Here is a 27,166-nt window from a genome sequence, read left to right as displayed (position 1 = left end):
CAACAACCAAGCTCTTGATATGTCATGAATCTTAAAGTGAAAATACTTCATCTCCATTGCAGTTTAACTGCTTTTTCCTATTTTATCATTAGAGACGGCAAAAAATCTCTGTAGTTGGTGGGCCTGGTTTAAAGATTCAGCTGTCCTTTAAGCATGTTAGGAGCTCTTCCTTACAAAGTCCCAATAACAGACAATCAGTCGAGTAAAAAGCATCATATTACAGGGCAAAGAAGCGTTAATGCCAATTATACTGTATAATAATACAAGTGATACAGAAACAAAAAAGTCCTTTAACGCATCGTCCCTCTGTGGCAAAGTCTGTTGTGAGACTACTGGACCGTTACTGGACCGTTACTGGACCGACATTTGGGTTAGCAATGCAAACCCAAATGTCCCACATTAACTGGGAAAATATACCATCACAGGACATCTACAGACTGGCCATTCTAACCTATGCAGTTATGAAGAAATATTACCAAGAGCTGATTCTGACAGATCTATAAAATGCAAATAATTGCATTTACCAATCAAGTCATCAAACGAGATCACACATGGCAACCCACTGAATTGTGTGGAACCATCTGCAGCATGCCATACACTCAGCAGTCATCTAGTGAGCAGAACAGATCAGAACAGGCACAGCGATTCAACACACAGTGAGGGTTGACACCTTGAGGTAAATGAAAGGTGATGTGCGAGTGTATAGATTGTTTTGTCAGAGCAGAGATTCTGCAGATTCTCCGTAACGGGTGCCACGTTCATTTTGCTTCTTCAGTCAGGATGACATTTTGGAGACCCGACTGTGAAATAAGTTCCCCCGGAAGATTAACTGAGATATAACGCCAGGTGGGGAGGAAAACAAACGCCAGGAGTGGGACTTGGACGGTGAACTTTGAGCAAGACACCAACACTGACAGTACGAGAGGTTTGAGTCCCACTGACACGAATGTAATGATGATCCTACAGTGCAACACACAAAAACTGAGACAGAAGTTACACATAAAGAGCAGCTCTGCACAAGTTGGAGTGGTATCAGCGAGCATGCATCTGCATCCGCCTACTTGCATTAACTTCATTTGAGGCCTTGCACTAAATAAGGAAATGCTTTTGCAATAGTTTTCTTTCTTACTGTACATAGTGGAGTTCCAAGGTCAAGCGTCCAACTAGATAATGGATCATGAATGAAATCTGACAGAACTCAACCTTCCACCAGGCACAAGCTAACACATGGAGCAGCAGTAATGCAGCTGGATTTCATGTAGTGTATATTTGACAACTTAATGCATCTCTAGTATGTGTAGTGAAATTGGATTTTCCCCCTTTTCTCTCCAAAGCAGATTGTCAGGCACATCACTTCCACTTGTCATATTTACATGCCTTAACAGTGGCAGTGAACAGCTCGTCTTGTTTGTTGCTCATCCCGGAGCATTCCTGAGCAGCCCTGACAAAGACGGTGCCATTCGTGCTGCCTGCCACCGCTTTGACTCAATTTCCTTTGTCGTCCCTTTCTCCCCCATTGGATCACATGGCACGACGCTAGCTAGACGGGGGTTCGGAGCCGCGCGACAAGGGGGGGGACATCACACAGGAGAAAGCGTGCGGCGGCTGCACTCACGCCCTCGACTGCCGGGGTTATTTCCAGCTCTGCTTTTAACCTTTCCATGCAGGTGCTGAGATTTCTGACCTTTACACCGCGCAGTTTCCCGCTGCCTATAAGTGCTTCTGATAGTTATGGAGTGGAGCTCTCTAGCATGTATGTGCGTGCGTGTATTGAAAATTCACTTCTATTGTGTTTGAGCTAGTGCTTGTGCGTTTCAAGGGGACAACCTTGTGTTTGCAGTGTTGATTCTGTGGGGGCTGCAAAGCCGTAAAAAATCCACATGCAGGAAACTCGATTTGATACAAGCACAGGGAGGATTGCCTGTGTCCAGACAGTCACTGCCTTACACACAATGAGAACGGCCATCGCTCACTCTTAAAGGTCAACATGGTGAAACAAGGGGCTCCACCAGGCCGGAAATAACCCCACAAAAGATCCACGGGGGAGAGGGATGAGGGAGGAGAGGTGAAGATGGTGAGTGTCTCACCCCAACACAGTGGGTGTATATCAGTATCCTGACCTCTGACCCGGCTTAACCGTCAACGGCTTCAGCCTCTTTTTTCTTTCTTTAGATCCTTGTGATCCAACACAAGTCATCTATAGCCACGATTTCTCCATCAGCTACCTATGAAAGAGACAAATAGTGGAAGTGGAACAGTAGCAGAACAACACCTGAGTTCTGGTCCAGCATTAAATATTTGCTCTCCCTACTGCTCCGCACATCAGAGCTACCTCCACCCATGTATGTGGGTGGAGGGGAAGGCGCACATGCAAAATCAATACGTCGTTCAGCAGGCTGCTGCTGTGGCTTGAATGTGAATAAACAGTTGTATATTTCAGTTGGGGATCGATGGGTGTGGACAGACAATGACACCCCTCAACAGGACAGGAAGTTCTGCGTGCGTTTAGGTCGCTGTGTGGACATGCCTGTGTCTTGTAAAGACCCCATAAGCATTAGCATAAGAAACGAATAGCATCCTCCTATTTCCCCTCCTTCCCTGCCGTTACTACGCCTCTCCTCCTCCTCTGTCTAACTGCTCTTTCACTCTTACAGGATCGATAGCGTGATGGATTACTGACAGGTACCACACACAGGAGACACGCTATCAAACACTTCCCATTCAGACGCATTTCAATCACTCTCTGCCATTCGTAACTTGTTTTCTCGGGCCGTTAAGGCCACTGCCCTGGTTCACGCTCCGCCATTGGCTGCTTGGCTTCTACCTCTGACACAAACATTTATACACACATTTGCACCTTGCGCTCACACAGAGGTTGAACCCCTGACATTTGAGTGTGTTTTTCGTGAAGTTCACCGCGCTGTGTGTCTGTCTATCAGAGGATGGCGGTGACTCTTCAGACAATGGCCTGTCAGCGCTAATCGATTATATCTGTGGTGCTGGGTGACAGCGACGCAAAGGTCTGGGTTTACAGCTGTAGACTCCTGACGGTCTTACACAATATCACAAGCACACAAACATGTGAAAACAGGACACACAAACATTTCATGTACACAAGACCTAAAAATGTTCCGATATCTTACTGTTATTCAATTCTATGTTAGAGGCAGGGACCTTCAAATCTCAGTTAAACACATAATTTTACTTTTAGAGGTGAAGCTAGATAGGAGCAAACCTGGCATTTCTTTGACAATTAGATTAGGACCTGTCAATGTTTTTAAAAAGCCACAAACACAGACAACTATTGACAGGCTGACAGATCAAAGTTGATTCTTGTGGAACACAAAACATGAAACCCTGGATATTATTTTACAGTTTGCCATTATTATAAATATAGTAAACAGGCCATTTGTTTGCAAACTCCCTGATCATTATTTTTACTCCTGCTCTGTTGGAATCTGTGAAGGTGACAGATCCTCACATCTGAGTCATGTTTATGTCAAATTAATGTATCATTTTTAAATTTCTGTATCAGCAAATAATCTGGTCAACAGCATTTATTCACACACATGCACACAGACAAATGAAGCGAACTGATGATATTCATATGGCTCACACCGGGTGCTGGTGCTGGTATGCCCTAATGGCTGAAGAACACAAAGGCCTGTTTGATCCTAGCAGCTCAGGGCTCCTGTGGCTCTGCTTCACTAAAACCTTTATTAGCCATATGTTGGGGACATCAGAAACCAGCCAATGCAGCATTTACATTACACAGAAAGAGAATCAAACCACAGCAGAACCCACTGATGCACACAACACATGTTGTTCGACCTATATCCACTTGCTCAACAGACCAGAGGTGCAAAACTTTCCACAAGTCATTGAAAGGCAAAGTCCACCCTGAAGGATACATTATATATTCTAATTCAACTGTTCAAAACTTGGAGTGGAGTGAAAACATGGCTGGGAGATATTGTACATCTTTGCAAAGCGATTCTCAGAGGGACACGGGGACACTCTTACATTTTAAATAGCACTAAATTCTCAGAGTCAAGAACGAAACTACAGGGTGACAGTTCATTCCCAACAGGAAGCAGCAGCGGCACAAAACCAGCACACCCCAAGGAAGGCTCTGGGAAATGTCAGAGCTCTAAATAGTATTATTTATTTGTCACTGTATTTACTTACGCAGTTGAGTCTCTGGCACTAGGCTACATTTTAAATACCCTTAAGATCAACATTATTTCAAAATTAGAAAGGAAGTGGCAGGGAAATGTGCACTGGCCTAGATCTATCTACTCAACTGACTGGCTCGAGCCCCGGCTACAGACAGTCATCACAAAAAACGTTTTTTGCATCTGCGTGTCAGTTTGAGGCTGGTACAGCTTGAGTTTCTTCCTGAATTGAGGTGCATGAAGAAAGTACACCTTCACAAGGGTAAAATGACGAACAAACTGCTCGAGACTGCGAGATTATTGGCTTATTATGATGGACACTGGATTACGATGGGGAACACACATCCACAGCCCTCAGTCACACGGACAAACAACTGCGTGGCGAGGGTTCACCGAAGGAGGGAGAAATGCTGCACAGAAAAAGTAATGAAAAAGAGACATGAGAGAACACAGGCATGATAATAGAACTCTCTTGATATCTCTAATGGGCAGCTGATTAGAAAGCAGAAGCACCAAAACAGGTAATTCTTCTTCTTATCATCCACAGCAATAGTCGGGCTCACTGTTATCTCCATAATGACTCCAACTATAATTAATGAGCCTTTTGAGAGTACAGTGACTTGTGCCGAAGCTGCACACAAACAGGTGCACGCATGCAAACACACACGCACACGCACACGCACGCACACGCACACACACGCACACACACACACACACACACACACACACACACACACACACACACACACACACACACACACACACTTCCATCTATTCACAGGAGACTTTGGTAATGATGGCAGATTGAACACGGCTGATAGAACTTTTCCGGTGCTTCGTTTGCCTCCTCAGATGCAGGAGACTGAACAAAGGTGCTGGCTTTTACCTGGCGCCAAGTGCTGACACCGCGACGTGTCATGTGGGAAAGATGGTGTCTTTTAACTTCCTACGCATTGGTTATCAAGCTAGAATGAGAGGTACAGAATGTGCAGGAAGCAGTGCGTCCTAGCTGGGCTAAAGAGGTTTTCCTATTGATTAACATTTATATCCTGCACGTCCACTTAGATGCATTGCAGGAAACAAGGAATGGGCTAAAACAATGCATTGCTGTGTCCTTTCAAACTGTACGCTGTCACAACACGTCCCCCGCAGCCCCTCGTATATTTTCAGCTAGCAAAACTAATGTAGCATCCCCTCAGACCGAAAGGGCTCCACAGGTGAGTTGATGAGTAAACCTGCGCAGTGATAGGTCCACTGCTGTGTATGAGATTAGAACGGATAGGGAGGACAGGGTTCTTGCTCAAACGCTGAGACACATACTGTTACACTTTGTCTCACGCACGCACTCGCCCCACTTTGCCGAGAGCCAGCCTGTGGTTTCAACACTTGGCTTTGCGCTAATAGCTGGGGCCCCACAGTTCCTCAATCTCCAGTTAAGGGAAGTTTATAGGAGAATGGCAGCCGCGTAGGAGGTGATCAACTGTGCTTTCCGACTGGAAGTGAAATGGCACGTAGAGTTCGTTTTCTCTGCAGGTGTAACTGACTGTAATTGTGCTTGTGTGCTTGTGTGTGTGCCCGTCTGTGATGTCGGCTGTAAAATGCACAGTCGAATAAACTAATTCTTTTGGAGAGTCTGAAACAGATTTCTCAGCATGTGCAGATTGCAATCAAGCCAGTGTTTCCTTTGGTATGACATACAGTACAAAGAGCAGTGCGGGGATTGGACACCATGCATGTCTAGCTGGCATTTAAATCCAACTCCAGGGAAGATATCTGTTGAAAGATGGTTTGTTACTGTACCTGCGCCTGTGAAATCATCTACAACAAGAGGATTTGTTTTAAAGCTCCAAACCAAAAACCATGGCCTTTAAGCTCAAAAGGCTGCAAAAGGTTTCTAGCTTGCTCCTCTGCAAAGACCATCAACTGTGTTTTCAGCATGTTACAAAAATAAGTAAAAAGGAAGGCTAGAAACACAGTTTTCCATTAGATGACACAAAATGACCCTAAGATCATTATAGAGAGAGTCAGTCAAACCTCTACACTCTAAAGACAACAAGAAAAATGCTTTCACAAGCTTAAAATAAATAAATCACATTCCCACAGTACTTTGCTTTACTTTTTAATGAGTCATCTGAAATGATAAGCGTACAGGACACAGTGTGTACTACTTTGTAGTTGGCACATCTAATGGTGATAGAAAAAAACATTCTGATTTATTTGTGCAGACAAGACGTCGTTGGTGAGACCTACAACGTCACCTGTGACCTTTTGTGCAACAAAACAAATAGTGCGGCTTTTATAATTCTCAGGTTATTAGAAGCATGTCATATGAATAAATTAGAACCTGCAAGTCCTAAGCACAGATGTTAGCTTAGCGAGGTCTCTGTACACCATGTGTACAAACAATAACATTTGGTATTTAATTTGTGCTGACTAGGGCTCTGGGATTTGGACAAATAATCGTTTTGCAATTATGATTATTTGGTAAAAGTGTCATATAGTCACTCACAAGTGTTCTTACTCATATTTAATGAGTTAAAACCAAGCTTTCAAGTAAAAAGATGATTGTTCTTTTCTTGCTTTCTGTTGCTTTTGCCTGCAATTGCTGTACACAGACCAATTAGCTCAGTGTGCTGCTGGTGTCTTGCCTGGTTTAGGTCAAAACAAAAATAAATGACAATACTGTAAGGTTAATCAGACGAGACAAAAAGACACAGCTGATCATGACTGTCCCAACATTTCGCAGGGAGATTGCCTGTCACACTGGCACAAAACAACAGTGGCTGTATGATCTTCAATATTTATATGAGAAAAACCTTTTTGCTCCACGTGTCCTCAGCAGAGGGGAGAGCTTGGCTACTGGTTGCTGGTCGAGCTAGTAGCACCTCAGGTGTGAGATGTGTAGAGTTGGAACAGATGCTTCTACTTTAATTACCACACAAAAATCTAACTTTCCTGTGATGGAGGAGACGCCAACACAGCTGGGTCCTGATGGATGCCATGGCACAAATAATGCACAAATTCACAAAAACACACAAACAATAACGTTTTGAGTGCACAAACCTGTGCCGAGATATATTCAAATATATTCATAGTTAGATTTGTCAAATGTCAAGTGAGCTAATCTGGGAGATAGAATTTGTGACACTTGAGATGAAAAAGAAAGGAAGCTGGAACATAATAAAAAATAATATCCCCTACTAATGTTTGTATTGTGTGGGCTGGAAGCGGCATCTGCTGTCTGAGCCAATCCAAGAGCCAGAAAAGTTGCCCAAGTCAAAGTCAAATGATAAAATGTGAGCCAGTTTTCATTAATAATAAATCCTTCTTGAAAATCATAAAATATTATGCAAAACAAATAATATAAAATCAGTGCACCTCTATCAAATGTTGTTCCTAAACACTCTATCAAATGTTTAGGAACAAGCACCCGACGAGTTCATTGTTCGTCGACTGCCAGAGCTTTGCGTCTGATCTGAGGTACAAGCAACCGCAAAAGATAATTTACTGGGCTCGTTCATGTGCACCTATATTTGCAGCCGACATTTATTTGCTGGATATTATAGGAAAATGAAGGGATCCGACTTTCCTAATCATGCTCTCAATCACATTCTGTGACCTATATTCACGGCACGCCGACATGTACAGTACATCACGTTTCATTATGATATTCTCCAGTGGCTGATGGTTTTGTAGCCATTTACAAGCGGCTTGCATTCCGAACATTCATTCGGAGTATAAAACAATTTAGATTAACAGCTCCAACACAATGCGGCAGCATTGCTTCGTCCCCATTTTGGCTCCGCGAGATAATGCTCCAATGATCCTGGCTTGTGTTCAGAATGAGTTTGTGTGCCGCGAACAACAGGAGACACACTGAGGGCAGATGCACAAACAGGAGGACGTAGTAAATGAACATCTTCTCTAATAAATGATCTACACAGATAGTTTTGATTGAAGTCTATTAGATGAATATTGCTAAACCTAATATGTTAAGTTAATACAAAAGAGTAAAAGAACCACCTGGTGCATTTCAGTTCTAGACAAGTACAGGTAAAATAAACTGTTTTTGTTTAATTCAAAAAAAATTCTTTTTATATTACAATGTCGAGTTGTGAAAAACACCACCTAACTTATACATTGAAAGTCACAACAACAGAAATAATAGAGGTTCTGCTTTGTGCTGTGCTGTTCACTGATGTTCCTCATCATTATCCAGTCTGCACTTGCTTACTTGCCGCTCATCTCATCATCATCTTACAATGCTGTAACGCAATCAGAAATAAACTTTGTTGCTCTCTGTCAAATGCACCATTATGCTAAATACAATATGTCTGGCACACAATGCCCATGTTTGTCTTGTTTTTGGTTTCTAACAATGCCAGTTCTTTTGCAGCGCGGTGCCGTCCAAAGCTCCCCCTGTAGATTTGTTGTTTGAGGCAGAGGTTGGGCGAGACAGCCCTGGACTGAATGTTTACATAAATGAGCCAAATTAGCTGCATTTCAGAGAGCTGGCCTGACTGGCTGCTTTAACCACACACAGGCAGGGATGGACACCAACGGAAGCCCACAATGAATCATATAACAGAGATTCTAACAGTCCATTGGGCCATGTTAGCAAAGACAGCAGAGATGGCAGAGATGCAAAACTAAATATCTTTATTTATAAGTCAGTGCCACAGTGTTGCCAGATATTTTAACTTAAAAAGAACAATGGGGGAAAAATAACATATTTAACTAAGCAGAGCAGCCCTGAGTATTTTGGAAACTGAGACTGTGCTGGGGTTGCTGGTTGTTAGTATCACTGTCAGCTTGGCCTGGCGTGAAAGAAGAGCGAGGGGCACTGTACCAGCAACCCGAGCAAGACCAGGCCAATGACCAAGGTGGAGAGAAGGATGACAAAAAGCAGCAGTAAACTAAAATGAGCACACACACACACACACACACACACACACGTTTTGTGCCAATCCAGTGCCAGTAAATTGCTCTGTGCTGGAGAGCTTAGGAAGGCATCAGAGAGCCCGGGCAGCATCCTGCTCTGAGCTGCAGATCCCAAGCCGACTGAATGTGGATGCTTGGCCCAGTCGGCTGGATCAGCCGCTAATACACAGCCTGGGACCTGGGAATTACTGAGTAAGCACTGACTCCCATGCAGCCACCAACAACACGCGCCCCCAAACATGCTCATGCACACGGAGGGGGGCGGTGACGGTCCACAGGAATGCACGACAGGACGCAAACACTACTGCCGTGAAAACAAAGGCCCAGCCAGGTACAGGGATGTGCACTGCCTCCGCTTACAATGGTTTGCAATGAATTGGGGTATAAAATCAGTGATTTGTATCATTTTCCTCCAAAAAACACAGTTAGGAATTACCCAAAGAGTAATAGTATAGCTGATGGCCTTCCACCTCCACCATTTGAAACTGCACCTCAAAATAAACCACCCTCCCACCACGGAGCCCTGGCTCACTTCCAAAGTACTCTCATCCAGCAGAGAGCCATAAAACCAGTGTAAGGCGCTTTTGAGAAGCCCATGCTTTTTATTTAAAGCGCTTATTCACTCCAAGTCTCTTGTTCTAGCTCTTTCTCTCCTCGAGCTCTCTCTGCCTCCATCTACCCATGTGATATTAGAGTTTATGTGAACAAGCCTTTTGATTGTGTACTCCATATCCATGGTTTCCGGTCTCAAAGGAGCAAGCAAATCGATAGGAAGCTTAACATACTCCCTCTGCTTTTTAAAGCCTGCAGCGAACATGCCCCTTACCATCGACCCTAAACCCCACCTGCCGGTGTAGATCGAACGACCCCCCGTCACGTGACCGCCTTACACAACGCTCATGGGAGGTCCTCTTCTCGCCAGGCCTCCACCCACTTCCTGCTCAGCCGCTGGTTACTGAGGTGAACCATCGCCATGGGCAACGGACCAAAAGAGAAGGAGGAGGACCGGGAGGAGGGAGGTGAGTCGGAGAGGAGATGTGAACAGATGTGAGAAGAGGGCATGAAATCGATGAGGCCATGCAACAGCTTTACAGCTCATGTGCCCACACACTGAGATAGAGATGCAGACAGGAACACACACACATTCAAGCACACTCGTACTGTACACACACACAAAGTGGAGAGTGACCTGGCATTCACGGCTGCCAACAATCACGTCCGTATTACAGGAACCAGCAAGAATGATATGCGCCTTCCTCCCTCACAAGTTAAATGTTTCATCCATTTTTAGACTGCGCAAATTAATCTTCTCCACCTTCACTGACATGAATATGAGTTTTAACTTTAACACTCCTATAATTAAAGCAGAGCCGCAGTGTTTAATGAAGAAGATTTCAGGAGTTTCATTTTTCACACAGCCCGTGTTGCAAAAGGTCTTGTATTTCTTTTAAATGTCATTCGGCTAAAAACAGGGTTGCATTTAAACAGCAGTACGACTAGTGATATTTAACAGGGAGAGAAATTAGAGAGGCTGTGAGAACACTGCTTGTCAACCTCATAGCAGAGGATATATTTATAAAGAGGCATCTATGGTAACAGCTAATACCTGACTAAATTAAAATGTCACTAAACAGGTTCAGGAGAAATAATTTCATCAAAAGTTTCAACCAGGGAGAATAAATCAGGATCATTGTGTAGCTGAGACAAATAAAGCCTTGAGCACTTTATTAAAGTTTTTTTTTTAAAACACCAATACAAGCAACAGCTACTCTGGTTTTATTTGACAAATTCAGTTCAGACAAATTCAGTTGTGTGTATTTTCTCCAAGCAATGTAACATTGAACAAAAGGTTTAATGAATGTTTTGACTTTAGCTAAAATAAATATCTCTGGATCTTAGTCCAGATTGTTTGCGGTAAAGTACTATTCAGTGCGAGTGTGATTTTGTCCTTTTACCAATCTCCATCCACCTTAGTCCCACTGGGGACAACTTGTATTCTGACTCTTATAAAAGTGTATTTTGATGCTGGGTTATTCAAGTTGCTATGTTGTAGTTCAAGTTTTAATGTGAAATGGAATGGACGGAACAATTTACATATGACATCGCTCTGTTCATGAGATGCCAAAGTCTTGTTAAATGTTAAAAAGCGCTGCGACTTGATGACACTTGATCAGACATTCCTTGAACAAACCACCTCCACACACTTAACTGCCTGATAGGCCACTGTGAAAGCCCTCTGCGGTGACTCGCCCGCCAGCCCAACAGCCGCACAGTGCACCTCAGTGGCCACTCGGTGGGGGTCGGCTCCGCAACCGCGCAGCTTCCGCTCAAGCCTCTGCTGCGCTGAGCGCAACTACACAAGAGCTTCCATTATGGATCCGGCACAAGAGCCCCGCTCCATTATGGCTTTCACATAAGGGCCTTCATTCGGGCTCTTAGTCATTCTAATGAGCTGTTCTTTGCAGCACTGCAGAGCCTCTGACTCGATCTGTGCCGGGGCCTCGTGTAACAGCTCCCACGCGACTCCAGGCAGCCCCCTAATGCAGAAGAGCGGTCAACGAGGATTGTGATTTTTTTTATTTCTGTAATTGTGAAGCCTCAGAGGGCTCTTAGGCACAGATTTAATGGTGTCTAATGGAATCTCATCACAGAACAGGAGAGAAAAAAAGACAGAGAGCGAGAACACTGACTAATGTCTCTACACACTTTTGCTTTGCTGCTTTAATCTTAATTGTGTGAATGCAGTTAGGCTTGAATGATATTGTATTTAAATTATGCATTTATTATGTTTTTGTGTATATGCTTGTTTTTTTAGCTGATATAACCATTTGGGGTTAGAATCCGTGAACCGATGTCATTCGTACAGTATGTGTATAGTTGGTTTTGATCTTCATAGAGCTGCTACGTATTTAATGTTGTTTTCTTATATTATAGTTACAGTATATAGTTATACTATATTATATATTATTATATTATTATTTTATTATATTATAGTTTACAGTATAATCAATATCTGGGAGTTAGAATAGGTTAAAATAAGTTAGGTTACTGAAAACATAGTAGTACAGTATACATAGACAGACATTTATTTAACTTCTAGTGGGCTTTTTCTTACTGTACCTCTCTTATTTTCACCAAATTACAGCATCCCTCAACTCAGCAGGTTCAAATAAAAGCTTCTCACACAAAACATATATTTTTGCCTCTGTGGTACAGTTAAAAATGACAAGTTGCTGCAGTGTCAGCGGTCATGGGTAAACACAAGGCTGCCTCTTCAACACCACACATCCAGACGGATGCTGCTTAGGTAGCTCTGTAAGTGACCCATCTTAAGAAGAGGTGGCGCAGTCCTGAAAGCGAACCACCTACGTGTACAGGAGGAACACTATATGAAGCAGATACAGTAGCACAAATGGGTAATGTGCTGGCAGTAAGCCCATTAGACAAGCTTACATTAACACACAGAAAATGCGAACATTCAAGGAACTCACTCTAAAACATCCCGTTAGTAGCCATGAATAGGATGAATTCTGCCTATTGAAATAATGATGGCTCAACTGAATCTGAAACCTGTCTCACCTCATTATTGCGAAAATTGTGAACTATCAGCTTTGGACATGATGATTAACTAACCCATGCCCTCATTTATTTAATATAAAAACTTCACCTTTCCCAGCAGGCACACAACTGGCCTTCAACGTTAAAATAAGGTTGAAATAATGTCAGTTGTTTTCGTGACATTGACGAAATGCTGAAACAGTGTTTAATACTGTAAAAAGGTTGACAAAGCTTATAAATAAACGTTGACGTATGGTTGAAACAATGTCAGTTGTTGGTGTGACGTTGATGTAATGTTGAAACAACGTTAATGCTAATTAACCTTAAATTAAATGTTAACATAATACTGATAAATAAAAATACATACTGTATAAATGAACATTGACATATGGTTTATTGCTAACAGAATTTATCTAATTGTGTGTTTAGATTTTTGTCCTTAGATGCTGTCATGACAACTTATTATACAACAGTACAGTACACTAATGTATGGAAAACAATGAACACATATGCATAGTGGTGGAAGAAAGATAAAACTTTAAGTGTTTCTGTTCCACTTTGTCTTTCAGCAGCCAGGTGGCGCTGCTTTGTCCAGTATTTGCCCTTTTTTGTTCATTTATGGTGTCACATGATTTTCACGTTTGTTTCTCATTTGTAATCAATGCTGGTCCGGTTTCACAGTGTTCGTTTTGATTTATCTGGTGGTTTTCTTCCATTATGTGTGCAGCCAGTGAGGTATGATTATTTTACGTTTGTTTCCTGTCGTTGATTTCTCAATTACTAATTCCATCTCATTCTTCGTATGGATCTGGCTGCAGCCTACTCACTCACAGTTTGGTACACAGCCATGTTGATTAAAAAAACAAAGTCAACGTAAATGTACAGTTGATAAATGGTCATAAATCAATGTAAACTTAACGTTGATAGTTAAACCATAAACCAGTAAAAACCTAATGTTGATAGTTGACCATAAATCAGCGTAAACGTAACGTTGATAAAAGACTATAAATCAGCGTAAACGTAACGTTAATAAAAGACTATAAATCACCGTAAACGTAACGTTGATGGTTGACCATAAATCAGCGTATACGTAACGTTGACAATTGGGGCAATAATGGGGCAACGTTGCGCCATCCAACTTGATTTACCTTTCAAAATCTAAATATAATCCAAGTCTAGGTTATATAAGAGCTATTTCCCAGAGAAGGAGAGAATAAAAGTGAGATCAGATGGTCTGACCTCTGCAATAACCCGATCAAAATCCAGCTGAGATGGCATAAGTTGAACTGAGCGAAGGAAGCAGCCCCTTCACTCAACAACATTCTTATTGTTGAGTACAAGATTGTTGAGGTTAACTCAGAGAAGGTCAAGAATCTGCAACCTGTCATCAAGGCAAAAGGTGACTACTGTCAAAAACAAAAATACATATTGTGGAAGTATTTAGCCTGTTCATGTTGACACTGAAAGACAAGGTATGTCCAGCCTTATGAATCGTAGGGCATATACATTAAGTATACAGTATATCGGAGTTGAGACAAAGTCAAAACAACAGTAATAAAATTTTATAGTTGATGAAGTCCTTATTTAACTGCCTTACAATGAAAGTGCATCTGGCACAAAGGACAAAAACACGACTTTTCTCTGCCACCCTAAATAAATTGTGCTTTTCTGTTCCTTCTCTGTCTCTTAAAGATTTCCGACAGTAGCCGAAAACACAGTTATTACCGTCGCTGTAAAAGGAAGCAGTCTGTCAGTTACAGAATTGGTGTCTGTACCCACACTGTCAGAGTCTGCACCCAGCTGTGCCTTTTTATTATACAGCTAGAGAAAACCTAATCGCAGAACTGTTTGTACTATGCTAGCACTGAATATAATGATCTTAGGTACGGTTGTGAGGTTTTGCCCAGTTAATATACAACCGTGACGTCTATACATGTTGATGAAAGTCATAATTTAGGGCAATATACTTGGCCAAACGTCATGTCAGTGCTACACTACAGTATAAAGGATATGGTATATAGATCCAAGATCACATACATAATTTTATATAATGTTACAGCATTTTTGGATGTTTTCAAGAAATAAATAGGGAGCTAGTCTAAAACATTAAAATGATTTAAAACACCATGATGTCCGGCCAGAAGTCCAAGCTATTACGTTGGCTGAAAAAAATTCCAACTCATAAAAATACTTCAAAATGTCTTCTCGTATTCTAATGCATCATATCACCAACCACCAGTTGCTACAGATTTATTTTACGTAACATTTTTGGCACCCATTTGTGACCTATTCCGAATGAATGTTTCAGTACAAATTGAGTAGGTTTCCCATTGAAAGAACTAAAAGGTCTCTCAGATCCTGATTAAGCAGGTACAGCCACCATCTGATGAGCTAGATGCACTACGTAAGTGAAAGTCTCCCTCTGGTACAAGCAGTCACATGTATAGGCAACCAAGCAGCAGGTCTGCACTTGTCTCACTGTCGTCTCCATATAGAGGTGCTAATTCAATTACTGTATTCACTGTGATATAATATCCTGGCCTAGTTTTCCTTTAATGAACTAACACCGCCTAAAGACACTCAGCGGGAATAAACCTGTCTCATGGGACAATGTTCATGATCGGCCAATGCTTTGTTATTTACAGAGGGATTCATTCATTACTGGTGTTAGCAGAAATGCAATTATTTTCCATGCAACCCCATGGAGTCACCTGTCATTGCTGTACCATTCCAATCTATAGAACATAACAGAAAAGCACATGTTGTTGAATTATATCACAGCAGCAGCAGATTTTCATTCAGCACCCAGATTTTATGACACAGAAGAATATTTTCGTCTCTTAAAACGCACTCGTGTTCTACAGAGAGATGCATCCAGGTGGAAAACTGAAAAAAAAAAAAAGCAGTGTGTGTTTTCCACCATGCATGAAAGCATGCAGCATGTGACAGACAGGTGAGAGCGGAGAGAAGAATATAGATAGAGAAAGAAGACATGGAGAGATCAAAGGTTGACACAGTGACAGCTGTGTTTGATTCGCCACTAAGCCTTCATAAGCATGCACGCGCGCTCAGGAATGCATGAAGGCAATACACACACTTACACAGACACACACCAGGGGTGACAGCACAGAGCACCAAATTTACATTAATATGACTTCTTGTTTTCCCTTCACTTAGACAAGAGATATTTGAAGCATTTATTAAATTATTAATGTATTTATTTATTCATTTAGTCAGTCAGTCATGTTTTTTTCATGGCTGAGAAGCTCAGTGTAATTTCATTGAGCTACCAGATGGTTGAGGGTTTAATTAACAACTTCAAAAGCAATAAACTAGAGAGCTGGCCAAATACACAGACACGCGCACACACTATTAGCTGCCTATGCAAAAAGTCCTGCCCAGGCACAATTGCATATCATCCACACTGGCTTATTAATTCACACGGCACGAGAATCAAACAGAAAGGCGTTCATTGTAGTCTCAGTGCGCTTATGTACAGTTCCTTTCTCCTCGTTATTAAGGCTGCTACCCCAGCTCCCTAGACTTTCTGTGAAGGCGATAGTTGGAGTGGAGGGGAGGTGCTATAGATGGGCTCTGGGCTTGTAGACTGTAAGTCACACCCTGCTGATTGGATCTTACTGGCCTCTTGGGGACAATAAAAACACCCCCTCTTCTCTTCATCTTTCCTCCCCTCTCTGGCTTTACTGGCAACTGTAGCCATCATTCCACTATAATGACATTATTTTGATTGGCGAAGCAACAGTGGGCCTCCATCTGCTCACATTAGGCATGGTAATCAGACAGCGCTGGGTTATGTTAATATGAGTGGCACAGGGCAAAGAGCTTTTAACCCGGCCTTGGGGTCAGGCAGCCTCTGCAGTTTCTGGCTCTTTTCTTAGGACGGAACACAGACAATCCACACGGTCAGTATGATGGCCTTCTTGAGCAGAATGCTCTCGTGAAGAGCTGGCGTCAGCTCATCAAACCCTATGGTTTGGCAGAATACTGCTGCGCTTGTTTATTCATTCTTCAGTTCTTAGTTTGTCAAATCATTATTTGAGCCTGGTCACAAGTGCAAGTAAAAAAGTGGAGTCATCTTTAAGATTTTAAGATGCAGTTGGACAAAGACACAATTTAGATGCTTTTAAAGGTGTGTCCGGATTAGAAAGAGCCAGATCTAAACACAAACTCCCCAACACCCATCAACATGGAAAGGTAATTAATCAGTTCATAAGGTCAATAGTGATGCAAGGCTTGGACTCTAGTGCATCCTGATTTTTTCACAGGAACAAAATGTGAAGACCTGGTCCACTGAACACCTTAGCGACGCCTGCACAAAGACAGATGAACGGTGGCATTCAAAATGTCAGGTGACGTGGTCAAAATTAGCAGAAAAGCTTGACACATTAATGTCAACACTAAAGAGAATTCGTTAACAAAATCTGTGCCACGAGGAGTCTGTGTTATCAGCTTGTCAGAACTAAAGGCCATCTAAAAAGTGTTTTTTACCCAAAACTGGCAACAGCCTCTAGTCCGCATTTGTTAGCAATTCTGGATCAGGTCAACAGGGAATCCAGACAGTTGGCTCAGTGAAACACTCCAAAAAAAGTTCTGTTATTTGCTTCAACACTTGTTTAAGAACCAATTAGCTTGAATTGCTTTGATTCAGTGACAGGAGATACAAGCCAGCAAAATCTATGAGCCTGCGTCATTCAGTTACATGAATAAGTGGATACCCTGATTAATAACAAATATATATAAAGGCTTATGAAACTGTGCCCTTGGCCTTTGGATTAGTGAGTGTGTCGGTGTTTGTGAAGCGTTCACACAGCTAGTGTGCATGTAGTGTATAGCTCACATACAGTACATATTTCCTCACATCCATTGTCATCCATTGTTTGCATGGTAAACAGGACAATGAGAATCTTCAGAAGGCCTCCAGATCAATGTCCTTCCTGCTGGAAATGTCAGTCCAGTCTGTTCATTAATCTTGTGCCACCAAACAAAACAAAGAGCTTTGTTAGATATTGGCCTGTCCACCATTGCTGTGATGAATAATCCCCCCCTTTGCTCACAACAAAGGAAAACTGCTTATTGTACAATTTCACCAACTAAATCCGATTCTTCTGCGCCTGCCTTTACCTTCACATTAAATGGTATACAGAGCAAACCAGCAATAGGCTTCCAGGGAGAGTTTGTGCTGTGGCCATAATGAAGATCCACTGGTTCTCACAATAACATCTGCAATTCATCAAACTGAATTTCAGCATAAATCATTTTAACAGTTACCACCTGATCACCTCAAGAATATCACTTAGTCTCATTTCCACAGGAAGAACCACAACACGGGCCCTTTAATTCATTTAAACAAACGACTGAAGTGTTTTTTTGTGTGTCTTTGCTTGCAACTGTCTTGTGGCTTCCACTTTATTATGGCACAAAAAAATGCTCAGGGTAACTGATTCTCAATATTCCAACATAGTTGTAGACATTTTGGTGGAAAACATTTAATACAGTGCACCGCTGTGCCACAGAATCACAAATCTAAAATAGAATTCTTTCAAGGAGCACAAGGCAAAGAGTAAAGTAAAGTAAAATAAACACACTTTTACCTTTCCAAGTTGATTGTTAGTGCATTTGTTTGCGTCCACATACGTGACTGATTGCATTCCAGGTGTAGATTATGTTTGATACATTTAGACATTAGTTAATGTATGAGCATGGACTATGGTTGCTGTAAGGAGAAACCCATCTTCCTCCAGTGAAGCTTCTGCTGAATGTCACATGTGCCAATATTAAAGAAAGCAATTAGCCACTGTTGGCATGTCCCGGTCTAGGGATGAGTAATGGCTGGCGGGCCAGGAGTGTCTAGCCCTGATAAATTCTACTGTTCCCCTGCCTTATTAGTACAATGACTAACTGGTGGGGGGGGCTGCAAGGTAAGGCGATAGACCATTGGGGGTGGCGAAGATAAACCCAGATTGACAGCAGAGCGTGGTGGCTAAATGCTAATGCACAGAATGACATTTCCAATGCCGGCCCGGGTTAGCTTAGATGCTGCTGGTGTGCTGACAGCCGGTGCTGCAGAGACAGGGGGAGGGGGACCCAAAATACCAGTGCACCAAGTCTTTCTTCCTAATGTCTGCCTCATTCTTCAAAATGAAACGAAGGTGAAGGTGGGGGAGAGGGCTGAGATGTTGTCACAAGGTTTTTATCACAGTTAGCAGCCTAAGCTAATAGTAGGTACTTCACCCGCGGATAAAGAACGTGACAGGTAAAGATGCCCCCCATTAAGAGACCAAGGGAAGACAAAACCAGAGAGGAGAAAACGCAAACACTGGTATTTAGTCAAAGAAAAGCCACTGCTTCCCATCAGCCACCTGGGGAATTTATCCTTAGTCCGATACTTTGTCCACTAAATCCACAAGCACTGCTTTTGTTGATAAACCCTTTGCCTCCTCTCCCTCACTACCAGCCCCCCTCCCTCCTTGAGGATGATTCCTATCTCTACCCTCAATTTTCAGGAGTTGCCAGACCATTAAAGACAGGGGGAAAAAAACTTCTGTAACGTTTTCATGGTGCTTGGAACGCCTGTCGAGACGGAGCAAGGTCTCATCTTTCTGGGTGGTCGAACGTGACGGTGTGTGGAAGCAGCGTCTAATTGGCAGTATTTTTAACATCAAGTGGTGTGTCAGCGAAAGAAACCTCCAGAGTTACGAACACCACCTTTAATGGAGTCTAATTAGTGGACAGTTCCGCTAACAGTCTCATGCATTAGTGTATATGAGCATGTGTGTATATGTGTGTGTGGGATTTCTCACTGAAAAGTTCTGATGCCTAATGCATTGTGACAGACATTATGTTTGTGTGTGTGTGTGTGAACTTTTTTCAAAAGGCAGTGGAATCATGAGTACTGTATATGGAGCAGTCACTATTTTAATGCCTCTAATAATAATCCACTGCAGTAGGAAAAAGCCATCCACACTGACAACCAATGCCATGAAATAAATCTATAATAAACAAACAGCTACAGTAACAAACTATTCTATTAAGAGTTAGGAGTTTCACCTGATGACTGGCCAATCCATCAGCATGGCTTACTGAGATTTCTGCAGCCTAGATCTATTATCGCTGCTCCTGCTTTGAAATGCAACCAAGCCAAGTTTCATTGAATTTAGAAAAGATGTCTCCTGCTGTGTAAAAGTCAAAACTATAACCACAAAAACAGCAGCAAGCAAAGGAACTAAGCAATCTTGGACAATATGCTGACCCAGAAATAATTATTATAGACATGGCATCATTTCATGCCAGTGATGAAAGTTTGACCTACTGCCTACAGTATGATTTGTAAAGTCCCTGAATGCCTCATCCCAAATGCAGCTTAATGCTTGATTTTTTGATTAGTTTGATTGGCTACACTCACACTACATAAAACACTTCTATCTTTAGAGCATTTAACAAAAACTACAATACACACTGTATAAATTTTTACCTTTATACCTCAATAACAATACTGGGATGTGTACAACAAGGGCATGACCCTTATTAGCAGCCAGCACGGTCTATCAACACAAACACCGACAACATGCACACACAAACATAGATTACAGTATTGTTTTTGGAACTACACAAAGACAGATTCAAGAGAGATTAGTCTTCTCAGGCAACATAATCAGATTTAGTTTTTGGCTCCAAGCATCCTCTGGAGCAGAGCTGATCTGATCTGATCATTGGGCAGACGAGCAAGAACCCAAACATACCCCTCCCCTGTCCACCCTACCTTCCTCTCCTCTGCCCGTCCTATTCCGTCTATAACATCAGACTTTATTAAACCATCTCATTTATTTTGTGCTCCGCTATCCTTTATTCTCATGTCAGCCTCTCTTGCATCTTTCATCCAAACCTTTCTTAACAACTTACTTTTTAGCTCATTACTGCTTTCTGGATGCTTGATAGTGAGTGTGACGCAAACATTAAAGCTGTTGTTCTCACTTATGTGTTTAAAATGCCAACTAGCTGGCCAGAATGTCTGTTTTCATGATGAGCCGTCCCCTGGAGTTGCACCACGCATTGAGTTCATTACAATAGAACAGCAAAGAAAGATAACGGAAAGGATGGACAAACAACACACAAGTATACACACTTACAGGGATATGCAAAACCCTATCCTTTCATGATGAGCAGCAGTAATTAAAAATGCCACTCTGTGTGACATGGCAGGGTGGAAGGAGGAGGGGAAGGAAAGATGGGAGATGGACAGAGAGGAGGGAGGGAGGGTAGCAAAGTCTGCTCTGGTCCTCTCTTTAATGAGGATCCTAATCAACCCAGCGGAGGCTGCCCTGAGACCCCCCAGGTTCATTAGACCAGAAAAACCAGACTGCCAGCAAAGGAGGAGAAATATGGAGGGGAAGGGCCGAGCTGTAGAAAGAAAGAGAGAAAAGTTCTTACCAATTCAAAAAGCAAAGTATTAAATGGAGGTAGAGAAAGGCAAAAAACAAAAGGAAATGCAGAAAAAGAGGAGGGGTGGGATGGCAGGATGGCCAACGGAGATAACAGCGCGGGTCATTGGGCAAGTCACGGCTGCCATTGATCCCCTGATTGGCTATCTGACGGTTTCAACACGGCTGCCAAACCCTTTAATACAGGGTGTCTTCTGCTGTGTTTGTGTCTCTGTGTCTTTGTGCGAGCGTGCATGTCAAAATGGGTCCTATCTGTGCCATATGACGTCCACATCTTTGCCACCAGAACTGATGTCGGTCCAACTTCGTCAGGAGGCTGATAAGAGCACCTTACAGCTGCACTGATAAACGCACACACACCCTCGTTTTCCAGCCAGTGAGACAAAACCTGGGGGTCTACGTGTGTGTGTGAGAGAGAGCGTAACATTCAGTGACATGTGCACAGTGTAAGGTGAAAGTGTTACAGAGAGTTATACTGGCCTTCAGCCCTTCCTTTCCTGTCCTCTCACATTGATTGGACAACAGGACGAGGAGCACACATCGCTTCCAGCATCCCACTCAGCTCCTCTGCAGCTTCTAAATGCCACGGCACAGTAGGTGTGTGCACGTGTGCGTCACTATTAATTTTGCCTGGGGATGAAAATAATCAGAAACAGCCATATGTATTGTACAGCAAAAACAACAGATGTACGTTAGATCATTATGATAAAAGTGGTTTTCAAAAAAGAGTAGAACTTCCAGCAACTAGGTTCCTAAATTAGAAAATTTGAAATGATTTTAGCCTAAATCAGCAGCTGTTTCAAGCCTGTCTTGCCACTGAATACCTTGTTCTTAGCATCGAGAGCCTCCATCAGATCCTGCGGTCGACACATGGCTGTTACACTAGGTTATCTTTGTGTGTGAGGCTTCGTTTACAAGTGGCTTCTAAATTTAGATTTTAGCTTCTGACAAATACAGCTTCCGTAACAAAACATGCAATTTTCACTGAAACTGTGTCTCAAAGGGTTTGATTCGATTGCCGGTACTTTTTAGGGCTGTAATTTTAAGATCTTTAGCAACTACTGCGCTTGAGGGTCTGCTTTTTCCCCTGCTGCCCAAGTTAGATTTGTGATTTATGTTCCTTCTGCCAACACAGCGGGGGGGCTATGCTGTCAAACATTAAAAATCTAGTCTTGTGATTATATTAATTATCACACAGCTTTTGTGACAGGTAATTCTAGAATGTGAGCACAAACACTTTGAACTTAACACAATAAGTAGCCTACAACGTGATGCAGCCGTCCTGTGGAGCAGCACGCGCTGGATTGTTGTTATTAATTGTAACCTGCTTGTCTGGTGCTGCTATCCCACTTTTGTATTTTTTTTTTCGTGGAGAAAGGCACAAACTAAAAATTACAGCCAGACAGATGTTAACACAGGTAAATGAGTGGAAACGATTAAAGGCGACTGGGATTGTAGCTTCAAAAGAGTAAGCAAAGAAAAACAAATGTCTAATTACTGGAGTTTGCTGTGGAAGCGACGCTGACGCAAGCGCTCGCCAGTCAAGCACTGATATATTCAGCCTGTAGAAAGTCATCAAGCACAGACTATCCACCTGTGCTGCCCACAGCTACAGTACAACACTGTGACTATTCCACAATGATTTCCATGCCAGACAGCAAACATTTATTATACTGAAAACAAACTATTCAAATTCTCTTCATCTAAATAAGCATTACAGCTTGGAAGAGTAAACAGGCTTCACAGAGGAGCTTAAGTCTTTAGGATGCCATCGTGCTTGTCTTGGGCTTGAGAATACCCAGGCACCTCTCTGCGGTGGAAATCGCTCCCTGGGTCATATGCATCTCAGTGCATTAGAATAATCACCTGTTTTGTTTAACTAAATTATGGAAAACAGGACTGCGCGATGACTGAGCAAACACCTATTTTTAATCCCGGATGTGTAACTCGATTAGACGTAATTGAACGGCGCTCATTCCGTCAGCGTGGGCGCTGCCAAAGCGATACGTACTTTATACAAAAGTTTGTTGCTTAATAAAATTTGTGCATTTAATAAGCAAATTATTTTAATCATAAACCTCTTGCCAAAGCAATTAGTGATAAATTATAATCTTATGATAAATTATCTTGTGTTGACAGCCTGGGGGAACGGTGCAATCAAACATTAATTATTCATTGGGTAATTAAGTTCATAGGTGCTTCCTCCTCCCTTTCTTTGCTGCTCTCGTGCTTCTTTGTTATTCTGGGAGGTGTAGGGTGAGTGTCCAGTCATCTGAACTTCAAACCAACCTGTTGCTTTAAACCCATCTCTTCAGACCAAATGCTATGAAAATTCAACACAATGACGCATTTACAAGTGAAAGTTTACTGGTGACGTGGTTTCATCATTGCGTGTGAGAACGCGAAGAGCAGGTAACAGCTGGATTCAACATACTGTACAGCAGCAGAGATTAACAAAGTGATTCTCTATATTTTTGTTATTGTGAACAAATCCCATAAAAAAGACTGAACTACGGTGACATTGTTCCAGTGACAGACATATGTCTGACAGTTTTGTTTAAAAATAGCACAAGGAGCTGATTATCACAACTGAAGCTGGTGAATTTTGTCATTTAGTTGAACATTATACAGCTGCAATTTTCACAAAATTTAAACTGAATAATGTGACTTCAATACACAACAATCAGCAGTAAACAACCTGTGACTATGAATCCAAATCACTAGTGTAACCCATAAAAAAGACATTGTGAACATTTACTACATTACCTAATTATCACATGAAACACAACACAAACTATCATCTTTTAATACCTGACTATCAGCACCTGACTCAGGCAGCGCAGACTTATCAGAACCGCACAGATTATACAAAATCTTCAGACGAGCTCAGACGAAAATACCCTCTCATGACTACATATAATTGACAATTCAAACCCCAGCTCTTCAGCAGACAGACGGGTACTGAATTGTATTCTGAAAATAACCGTCCGGCCCAGATATGTCAGAGGGGGTTGAAAGGACAAAGCGTGTTTGCAGGTAAACAACGCCAGCATTCATCAAGTTCAATTACATGGAAGAGACATCAAACTTAAACAAGACAAGTGAAGCAGCACTAGTTTTAGAGTAGGTTTTCTTTCTTATTAACCATTTTTCCACCTCAATGGATAAACAGCTATTACCAATAACAAAGATTTCGGATAAAGCACAAAGCAGATTAAAGAATCAAAGAAATAATGAGCTCTAACTGTCCCCTTTTGTTTTTCCACTGGTAGCTTTACGCCAGACATTTATCAGATGGCGTCTCTCTCCGTTTCCTCCGGTGTGATGGAGTGGCATGTTGCTGCCATCTAAAGGTGTACAATGACTTTACCGAGGCGCTGTGTGCGCTGTGTGTGACAGAACTGTGAAACGCTTCATTAAAGGTTTATCCAATACATCTTCCCAGTCCAAGCGAAACACTTATCCTTTGTGAAATATAAGTGATCAGCTAATGGCGTCGAAGTGCCGCTGGAGACGTACTTCTGGGAGACAGTGGGACGGTGAAAGGTTGAGAAAGAATTGATTGAATTGGCCTAGTGTAGAGAAACGACCATAAAAAAAGAAGTGTTCCTGACTACTACTAAAACACCAACTTACAGTACAAAGATTTCAGAGGTTAACAGATCTTTGATCACACTCTGTTATATTATACAGGTACATATAAAGTTCAGCATTCAGATTCTACTAACAGTGTCATCCAGTAGCATATTCCCACAAAATAATTCTAAGACTGGTGCAGGTTATGGTTTATTCATTAAACAACTGCACAGCTTTGACACAGTTGTCCCAGATGTTTGGAAGACTCATTTCAGCTGCTACCAGAAAACATGCTGAAGTGGTGTAAAGTAAGCACAGTTAGTTCAATAGCTGATGACGACCTGAAGACCTGTGCCTGATGTACAGTACAGTATGACATGAAGAGGCGATGCTCACAGTAGAGCTCAAACACTGGCAAGCGTGGCTACAGTATGGAATAGTGTTACTACTGTTCAACAAAAAGCCTTCTATCAGATCGTCTGAACTAGTCCCAGGTTTTGAAAAACACCAAAAACTTCAGCCAAACCATATAGTATAGAAATTTAAATTTAATTTACTTTAAACTGAAATGCAAAACAATCATCAACACTAAACTAATTAGACCGACTAAGTCTACTCATTGACACATAAGGAAGTGAATCAAACCACGACATAGCTTTGAGTCCAAACCTTACCTTGTAAGCAACAAACTACACACCCCAACATTATTACACCCGGTTTCCTTAACAAGAAAGAACACCATGTAACAGTACAATTATGTGAGACATTTGGAATAACTACAGATTATTTACACAGTGAAACCTCTATTATTCAAATCCAGTACCGCTGTATACTCAATATAAATGCAAGTATAATTTTATTTCTTAAATCCCCAAAGGTACATAATAAGTTAACTTAACGTACACTTGCGTTTCTTTAATGTACAGCGTTAATCACTTGCATCCAACCAATCTCTTTCCTGCTACTTAAAAGCGGGCAAACTCTTCATTACTTCTCAGAGAGACGGTTTAATCAGCGTGGATGTTCTGTGGAGGCCCTTTCCCCCTTTGGTGCCAGGCAGCATTGTGAGGATGACTGCACTGGCATATTGATGTCAAGGCTTTATTGTATGGCTTTACAGGGAAGAGGGAGTGCTGATTATCTTGTAACCTCTCCACCCCTCTCTCTACACCTCGCTCCCTCCTAACTAACAACGTCAATGTGTATGTGTGTGTATGTGCATACATGTTTGTGTGTTTTGTCTAATGAAAGCTACAGGCTCACAGCCTCCTTTTCTATGTTCAGGCCGAAACCTCAATAAGATTCTCTCATGGCTGTATCTCTGCTGGGTTTCTCTTATCCCTCGCTTACATAAAAAAAGAGCTTTGAAGCGTGTTTGTGTTGCTCCCCCATGTCTGACTGTCACTGAGCTGCTGCCTCTGTCCTTGTTCTAAACTCAGATATTAAAGTTACACAGCAGCAAAGATTCAGCAAGTGAAAGGAGAAGAGACGATAGAAGATCTATGGACAACAAAAAATAAAAAATAAAGAGGAATGTGGAAGAGTAAAAGGAATACATTCTGAGAGTCAGACATCCAAAGGCAGACAGATCACAAAGCCAGAGTGAATGGTTCGATCTGCAGACAGCTCACACAACCAGAAAGAGGGAAATAAAAAAGGGCGAATGAATGAGCAGAATGTACAGAATGACAGGCATCTGGCTCTTCTATCAAAGCCTATTAATGTTAGTGCCCCACCTTTCTGCTGTGACGAGAACTGGCAGAGGAGCTGGACAAAATAACAACAACAACACACACTGCATTCTAGCAAAACGAATGCTAGCTTTGCTAACAGCATCATATGCATTTAGACGGGGCCGCCAGTGTTAAACGCCGCCACGCTATGTCCCAGTAAAGGACTAAAGTTGTCCCTAAAGTCAAATATTAAATAATACAGTAGTTGCAATTTTCAATCCATTTCTTCCATTTCATAAATGACAGTTTTACAAAGCCGTGCCCTGATCCACACCTGCCTGGGGCAAACGTCTCTCCTAAAAGCATTGTGGAGGACTTATTGTGAAAGAACAGCTAATGATCAGGCATCTAAGCTTTTACCTCGTGACCCCCGCATTATTCAACAAACACTGAAGGACGACAATAATAACAGTCCCTCCCTGAACCACAAAGCTCTTTGTTGTGTGGTGAGATGTGCCCGCTGAGAGACTAAAGTCCTAATAGAAAGATCACTGGTCAACTGACCAGCATAAACTTAACAGAAGCTGCTATTTTATAGGAAAATAGAGCTACGCAACAGATGAGACCACGGAAGACAAACCTAAAACCTGAAGTTATTGATTTATTCTGATCAATTAAACACAGCAAGTTTGCGTTATTAATAGGATAATAGAATATTAGCAAGACGTCAGATACTCACAGTCCCTTTTCCTCACGTGAGAGTGTAGAAGATGCTTGTTAATAT

General features: G+C 42.0%; 1 long non-coding RNA gene across 3 annotated transcripts in view; it reads right to left on the bottom strand.

Annotated features, from left to right (window-relative positions):
- Positions 1 to 27,166, bottom strand: part of LOC114861547 (uncharacterized) — a 147,182-nt gene that overhangs the window by 113,605 nt on the left and 6,411 nt on the right. The window lies entirely within an intron of this gene.

The sequence above is a fragment of the Betta splendens genome, chromosome 9 (assembly GCF_900634795.4).
Source record: "Betta splendens chromosome 9, fBetSpl5.4, whole genome shotgun sequence".
NCBI lineage: Eukaryota > Metazoa > Chordata > Actinopteri > Anabantiformes > Osphronemidae > Betta > Betta splendens.
The sequence above is the reverse complement of the archived record's forward strand: the minus strand, read 5'-3'. Positions and strand labels throughout refer to the sequence as shown.